Source organism: Hippocampus guttulatus, unplaced genomic scaffold (assembly GCF_054856545.1).
Source record: "Hippocampus guttulatus isolate MCC_2025c unplaced genomic scaffold, RoL_Hgut_1.0 HiC_scaffold_38, whole genome shotgun sequence".
Taxonomy (NCBI): domain Eukaryota; kingdom Metazoa; phylum Chordata; class Actinopteri; order Syngnathiformes; family Syngnathidae; genus Hippocampus; species Hippocampus guttulatus.
This window is the reverse complement of record NW_028233897.1, coordinates 127,501-135,000: the sequence shown is the minus strand read 5'-3', so window position 1 is coordinate 135,000 and position 7,500 is coordinate 127,501.

Sequence of the window (7,500 nt, the reverse complement as noted above, 5' to 3'; positions counted from 1 at the left end):
GAGGCCGGGTTTTCGCACGGGGTATCCGCCCCGGGCGCCTCTCGGGCGGCCTTCCCAACTGCCGTCGACCGCCCGGAGGGGGAAACAGAAAATGTTCGAAAGTGCGGAGCTCCGCCGTCAGAGGCCGGGTTTTCGCACGGGGTATCCGCCCCGGGCGCCTCTCGGGCGGCCTTCCCAACTGCCGTCGACCGCCCGGAGGGGGAAACAGAAAATATTCGAAAGTGCGGAGCTCCGCCGTCAGAGGCCGGGTTTTCGCACGGGGTATCCGCCCCGGGCGCCTCTCGGGCGGCCTTCCCAACTGCCGTCGACCGCCCGGAGGGGGAAACAGAAAATGTTCGAAAGTGCGGAGCTCCGCCGTCAGAGGCCGGGTTTTCGCACGGGGTATCCGCCCCGGGCGCCTCTCGGGCGGCCTTCCCAACTGCCGTCGACCGCCCGGAGGGGGAAACAGAAAATGTTCGAAAGTGCGGAGCTCCGCCGTCAGAGGCCGGGTTTTCGCACGGGGTATCCGCCCCGGGCGCCTCTCGGGCGGCCTTCCCAACTGCCGTCGACCGCCCGGAGGGGGAAACAGAAAATATTCGAAAGTGCGGAGCTCCGCCGTCAGAGGCCGGGTTTTCGCACGGGGTATCCGCCCCGGGCGCCTCTCGGGCGGCCTTCCCAACTGCCGTCGACCGCCCGGAGGGGGAAACAGAAAATATTCGAAAGTGCGGAGCTCCGCCGTCAGAGGCCGGGTTTTCGCACGGGGTATCCGCCCCGGGCGCCTCTCGGGCGGCCTTCCCAACTGCCGTCGACCGCCCGGAGGGGGAAACAGAAAATATTCGAAAGTGCGGAGCTCCGCCGTCAGAGGCCGGGTTTTCGCACGGGGTATCCGCCCCGGGCGCCTCTCGGGCGGCCTTCCCAACTGCCGTCGACCGCCTGGAGGGGGAAATAGAAAATATTCGATAGTGCGGAGCTCCGCCGTCAGAGGCCGTTCCAGTGCTTTTGGGTGGCTGGAAACACCCTCACGATGGTCTGATTATACTCTTAGGGGCCTCCCCTGTGTCGCCCTGGAGGTCACCCATTCAAAACATGCTCACCTATATACGTTTCGGAAAGTATTTTGGTGAACGCTCACTTTCTAAGCCTTTTAGCCTTCTTGACCCCCTAACTCCCCATATCTGGTTTACCTACTACAGCGCCCCTAACGACCAAAATCGGTACTGCATACCCCTGGTACCCCCGCCATTGAAAATGAATGGGGGAATTTTTTTAATTTCTCAATCCGGCCAGGAGGCCTCTTTTTCGGCCACGCTCGGCCGGCGAGCCGGTCCGCTCTTTACCCCTGGTACCCCCAGCCCTACCCCTGGTACCTCCCCCATTGAAAATGAATGGCGACCCCTGGTACCCCCAGCAACACCCCTGGTACCCTCAGCCTTACCCCTGGTACCCTCAGCTCAACCCCTGGTACCCCCAGCCTAACCCCTGGTACCCTCAGCGGCACCCCTGGTACCCTCAGCAACACCCCTGGTACCCCCAGCCAGCTTCGCCCCTGGTACCCTCAGCCTTACCCCTGGTACCCTCAGCCCAACCCCTGGTACCCTCAGCCCAACCCCTGGTACCCCCAGCCAGCTTCGCCCCTGGTACCCTCAGCCTTACCCCTGGTACCCCCAGCCTTACCCCTGGTACCTCCAGCCTAACCCCTGGTACCTCCAGCCTTACCCCTGGTACCTCCAGCCTTACCCCTGGTACCTCCAGCCTTACCCCTGGTACCTCCAGCCGTACCCCTGGTACCCTCAGCCTTACCCCTGGTACCCTCAGCCTTACCCCTGGTACCCTCAGCCTTACCCCTGGTACCCTCAGCCGCACCCCTGGTACCCTCAGCGGCACCCCTGGTACCCTCAGCCTTACCCCTGGTACCCTCAGCCGCACCCCTGGTACCCTCAGCGGCACCCCTGGTACCCTCAGCGGCACCCCTGGTACCCTCAGCCGTACCCCTGGTACCCTCAGCCGAACCCCTGGTACCCTCAGCGGCACCCCTGGTACCCTCAGCGGCACCCCTGGTACCCTCAGCGGCACCCCTGGTACCCTCAGCGGCACCCCTGGTACCCTCAGCCGTACCCCTGGTACCCTCAGCGGCACCCCTGGTACCCTCAGCCGTACCCCTGGTACCCTCAGCGGCACCCCTGGTACCCTCAGCGGCACCCCTGGTACCCTCAGCTGCACCCCTGGTACCCTCAGCGGCACCCCTGGTACCCTCAGCGGCACCCCTGGTACCTCCGCCATTGAAAATGAATGGGCGGCCTTCCCACCTGCCGTCAGCCGCCCGGAGGGGGAAATAGAAAATATTCGAAAGTGCGGAGCTCCGCCGTCAGAGGCCGGCTTTTCGCCCGGGGTATCCGCCCCGGGGCGCCTCTCGGGCGACCTTCCCAACTGCCGTCGGCCGCCCGGAGGGGGAAATAGAAAATATTCGAAAGTGCGGAGCTCCGCCGTCAGAGGCCGGCTTTTCGCCCGAGGTATCCGCCCCGGGCGCCTCTCGGGCGGCCTTCCCAACTGCCGTCGGCCGCCCGGAGGGGGAAATAGAAAATATTCGAAAGTGCGGAGCTCCGCCGTCAGAGGCCGGCTTTTCGCCCGAGGTATCCGCCCCGGGCGCCTCTCGGGCGGCCTTCCCAACTGCCGTCGGCCGCCCGGAGGGGGAAATAGAAAATATTCGAAAGTGCGGAGCTCCGCCGTCAGAGGCCGGCTTTTCGCCCGAGGTATCCGCCCCGGGCGCCTCTCGGGCGGCCTTCCCAACTGCCGTCGGCCGCCCGGAGGGGGAGATAGAAAATATTCGAAAGTGCGGAGCTCCGCCGTCAGAGGCCGGCTTTTCGCCCGAGGTATCCGCCCCGGGCGCCTCTCGGGCGGCCTTCCCAACTGCCGTCGGCCGCCCGGAGGGGGAAATAGAAAATATTCGAAAGTGCGGAGCTCCGCCGTCAGAGGCCGGCTTTTCGCCCGAGGTATCCGCCCCGGGCGCCTCTCGGGCGGCCTTCCCAACTGCCGTCGGCCGCCCGGAGGGGGAGATAGAAAATATTCGAAAGTGCGGAGCTCCGCCGTCAGAGGCCGGCTTTTCGCCCGAGGTATCCGCCCCGGGCGCCTCTCGGGCGGCCTTCCCAACTGCCGTCGACCGCCCGGAGGGGGAAATAGAAAATATTCGAAAGTGCGGAGCTCCGCCGTCAGAGGCCGGCTTTTCGCCCGAGGTATCCGCCCCGGGCGCCTCTCGGGCGGCCTTCCCAACTGCCGTCGACCGCCCGGAGGGGGAGATAGAAAATATTCGAAAGTGCGGAGCTCCGCCGTCAGAGGCCGGCTCCACGCTTCATTCATCCGACCGAGACGCCTCTCCGCCGGCCACACTCGGCTGCGGGGCCGGCCCGCTCTCCGCCATTGAAAATGAATGGGGGGCATTTTCTCATGCTTTCAATCCGCCTAAGAGGCATCTTTCCCGGCCAACTTTGTGCCCCTGGTACCTCCAGCATCGAGAAAGCATGGTGACTCGTCCGACACATGCCCCCCTATATACGTTTCGGAAAGTATTTTGGTGAACGGTCACTTTCTAAGCCTTTCGCCTTCTTGACCCCCTAACTCCGCATATCTGGTTTACCTACTACAGCGCCCCTAACGACCAAAATCGGTACTGCTACCCCTGGTACCCCCGCCATTGAAAATGAATGGGGGAATTTTTTTAATCCCCCAGGCCGGCCAGGAGGCCCCTTTCCCGGCCAAACTCGCACGCTGGGCCGGCCCGCTCTTTACCCCTGGTACCCCCGCCATTGAAAATGAATGGGGGAATTTTTTTCAATCTCCCAGGCCGGCCAGGAGGGCTCTTTCCCGGCCACACTCGCACGCCGGGCCGGCCCGCTCTTTACCCCTGGTACCCCCAGCTCTACCCCTGGTACCCCCGCCATTGAAAATGAATGGGGGAATTTTTTCAATCTCCCAATCCGACCAAGAGGCCTCTTTTCCGGCCAAACTCGCACGCCGGGCCGGCCCGCTCTTTACCCCTGGTACCCCCAGCTCTACCCCTGGTACCCCCGCCATTGAAAATGAATGGGGGAATTTTTTCAATCTCCCAATCCGACCAAGAGGCCTCTTTTCCGGCCAAACTCGCACGCCGGGCCGGCCCGCTCTTTACCCCTGGTACCCCCAGCTCTACCCCTGGTACCCCCGCCATTGAAAATGAATGGGGGAATTTTTTCAATCTCCCAATCCGACCAAGAGGCCTCTTTTCCGGCCAAACTCGCACGCCGGGCCGGCCCGCTCTTTACCCCTGGTACCCCCAGCTCTACCCCTGGTACCCCCGCCATTGAAAATGAATGGGGGAATTTTTTCAATCTCCCACGCCGGCCAAGAGGCCTTTTTCCCGGGCACGCACGCTCGCCGGGCCGGCCCGCTATTATTAAACTCTCACCCCTGCAAGGAGGCCTTTTTCCCGGGCACGCACGCTCGCGGGGCCGGCCCGCTATTATTAAACTCTCACGCCGGCCAAGAGGCCTTTTTCCCGGGCACGCACGCTCGCCGGGCCGGCCCGCTATTATTAAACTCTCACGCCTGCAAGGAGGCCTTTTTCCCGGGCACGCACGCTCGCCGGGCCGGCCCGCTATTATTGAACTCTCACGCCTGCAAGGAGGCCTTTTTCCCGGGCACGCACGCTCGCGGAGCCGGCCCGCTATTATTAAACTCTCACGCCTGCAAGGAGGCCTTTTTCCCGGGCACGCACGCTCGCCGGGCCGGCCCGCTATTATTAAACTCTCACGCCTGCAAGGAGGCCTTTTTCCCGGGCACGCACGCTCGCCGGGCCGGCCCGCTATTATTAAACTCTCACGCCTGCAAGGAGGCCTTTTTCCCGGGCACGCACGCTCGCCGGGCCGGCCCGCTATTATTAAACTCTCACGCCTGCAAGGAGGCCTTTTTCCCGGGCACGCACGCTCGCCGGGCCGGCCCGCTATTATTAAACTCTCACGCCGGCCAAGAGGCCCTTTTCCCGGGCACGCACGCTCGATGAGCCGGCCCGCTATTATTAAACTCTCACGCCGGCCAAGAGGCCCTTTTCCCGGGCACGCACGCTCGATGAGCCGGCCCGCTATTATTAAACTCTCACGCCGGCCAAGAGGCCTTTTTCCCGGCCACGCACGCTCGCGGAGCCGGCCCGCTATTATTAAACTCTCACGCCTGCAAGGAGGCCTTTTTCCCGGGCACGCACGCTCGCCGGGCCGGCCCGCTATTATTAAACTCTCACGCCGGCCAAGAGGCCCTTTTCCCGGGCACGCACGCTCGATGAGCCGGCCCGCTATTATTAAACTCTCACGCCGGCCAAGAGGCCCTTTTCCCGGGCACGCACGCTCGCCGAGCCGGCCCGCTATTATTAAACTCTCACGCCGGCCAAGAGGCCTTTTTCCCGGCCACGCACGCTCGCGGAGCCGGCCCGCTATTATTAAACTCTCACGCCTGCAAGGAGGCCTTTTTCCCGGGCACGCACGCTCGCCGGGCCGGCCCGCTATTATTAAACTCTCACGCCGGCCAAGAGGCCCTTTTCCCGGGCACGCACGCTCGATGAGCCGGCCCGCTATTATTAAACTCTCAGGCCCGCTATTATTAAACTCTCACGCCGGCCAAGAGGCCCTTTTCCCGGGCACGCACGCTCGATGAGCCGGCCCGCTATTATTAAACTCTCACGCCTGCAAGGAGGCCTTTTTCCCGGGCACGCACGCTCGCTGAGCCGGCCCGCTATTATTAAACTCTCACGCCGGCCAAGAGGCCCTTTTCCCGGGCACGCACGCTCGATGAGCCGGCCCGCTATTATTAAACTCTCACGCCGGCCAAGAGGCCCTTTTCCCGGGCACGCACGCTCGCCGAGCCGGCCCGCTATTATTAAACTCTCACGCCGGCCAAGAGGCCTTTTTCCCGGGCACGCACGCTCGCCGAGCCGGCCCGCTATTATTAAACTCTCACGCCGGCCAGGAGGCATTTTTCCCGGGCACGCACGCTCGCCGTGCAGGCCCGCCATTTGCCTACCACACCGCCGTCTGGCGGACACCAAGCGGTACCGCCGACCCCTCCCGTTGAAAATGAATGGGGGATTTTTTTTCAATCCCCCAAGCCGGCCAAGAGGCCTTTTTCCCGGGCACGCACGCTCGATGAGCCGGCCCGCTATTATTAAACTCTTACGCCTGCAAGGAGGCCTTTTTCCCGGGCACGCACGCTCGCCGAGCCGGCCCGCTATTATTAAACTCTCACGCCTGCAAGGAGGCCTTTTTCCCGGGCACGCACGCTCGATGAGCCGGCCCGCTATTATTAAACTCTCACGCCGGCCAGGAGGCCTTTTTCCCGGGCACGCACGCTCGCCGTGCAGGCCCGCCATTTGCCTACCACACCGCCGTCTGGCGGACACCACGCGGTACCGCCGACCCCTCCCGTTGAAAATGAATGGGGGATTTTTTTTTACAATCCCCCAAGCCGGCCAAGAGGCCTTTTTCCCGGGCACGCACGCTCGATGAGCCGGCCCGCTATTATTAAACTCTCACGCCGGCCAAGAGGCCCTTTTCCCGGGCACGCACGCTCGATGAGCCGGCCCGCTATTATTAAACGCTCACGCCTGCAAGGAGGCCTTTTTCCCGGGCACGCACGCTCGCCGGGCCGGCCCGCTATTATTAAACTCTCACGCCGGCCAAGAGGCCTTTTTCCCGGGCACGCACGCTCGATGAGCCGGCCCGCTATTATTAAACTCTTACGCCTGCAAGGAGGCCTTTTTCCCGGGCACGCACGCTCGCCGAGCCGGCCCGCTATTATTAAACTCTCACGCCTGCAAGGAGGCCTTTTTCCCGGGCACGCACGCTCGCAGAGCCGGCCCGCTATTATTAAACTCTCACGCCGGCCAGGAGGCCTTTTTCCCGGGCACGCACGCTCGCCGTGCAGGCCCGCCATTTGCCTACCACACCGCCGTCTGGCGGACACCAAGCGGTACCGCCGACCCCTCCCGTTGAAAATGAATGGGGGATTTTTTTTTCAATCCCCCAAGCCGGCCAAGAGGCCTTTTTCCCGGGCACGCACGCTCGATGAGCCGGCCCGCTATTATTAAACTCTCACGCCGGCCAAGAGGCCCTTTTCCCGGGCACGCACGCTCGATGAGCCGGCCCGCTATTATTAAACGCTCACGCCTGCAAGGAGGCCTTTTTCCCGGGCACGCACGCTCGCCGGGCCGGCCCGCTATTATTAAACTCTCACGCCGGCCAAGAGGCCTTTTTCCCGGGCACGCACGCTCTCCGGGCCGGCCCGCTATTATTAAACTCTCACGCCTGCAAGGAGGCCTTTTTCCCGGGCACGCACGCTCGCCGTGCAGGCCCGCCATTTGCCTACCACACCGCCGTCTGGCGGACACCAAGCGGTACCGCCGACCCCTCCCGTTGAAAATGAATGGGGGATTTTTTTTCAATCCCCCAAGCCGGCCAAGAGGCCTTTTTCCCGGGCACGCACGCTCGCCGGGCCGGCCCGCTA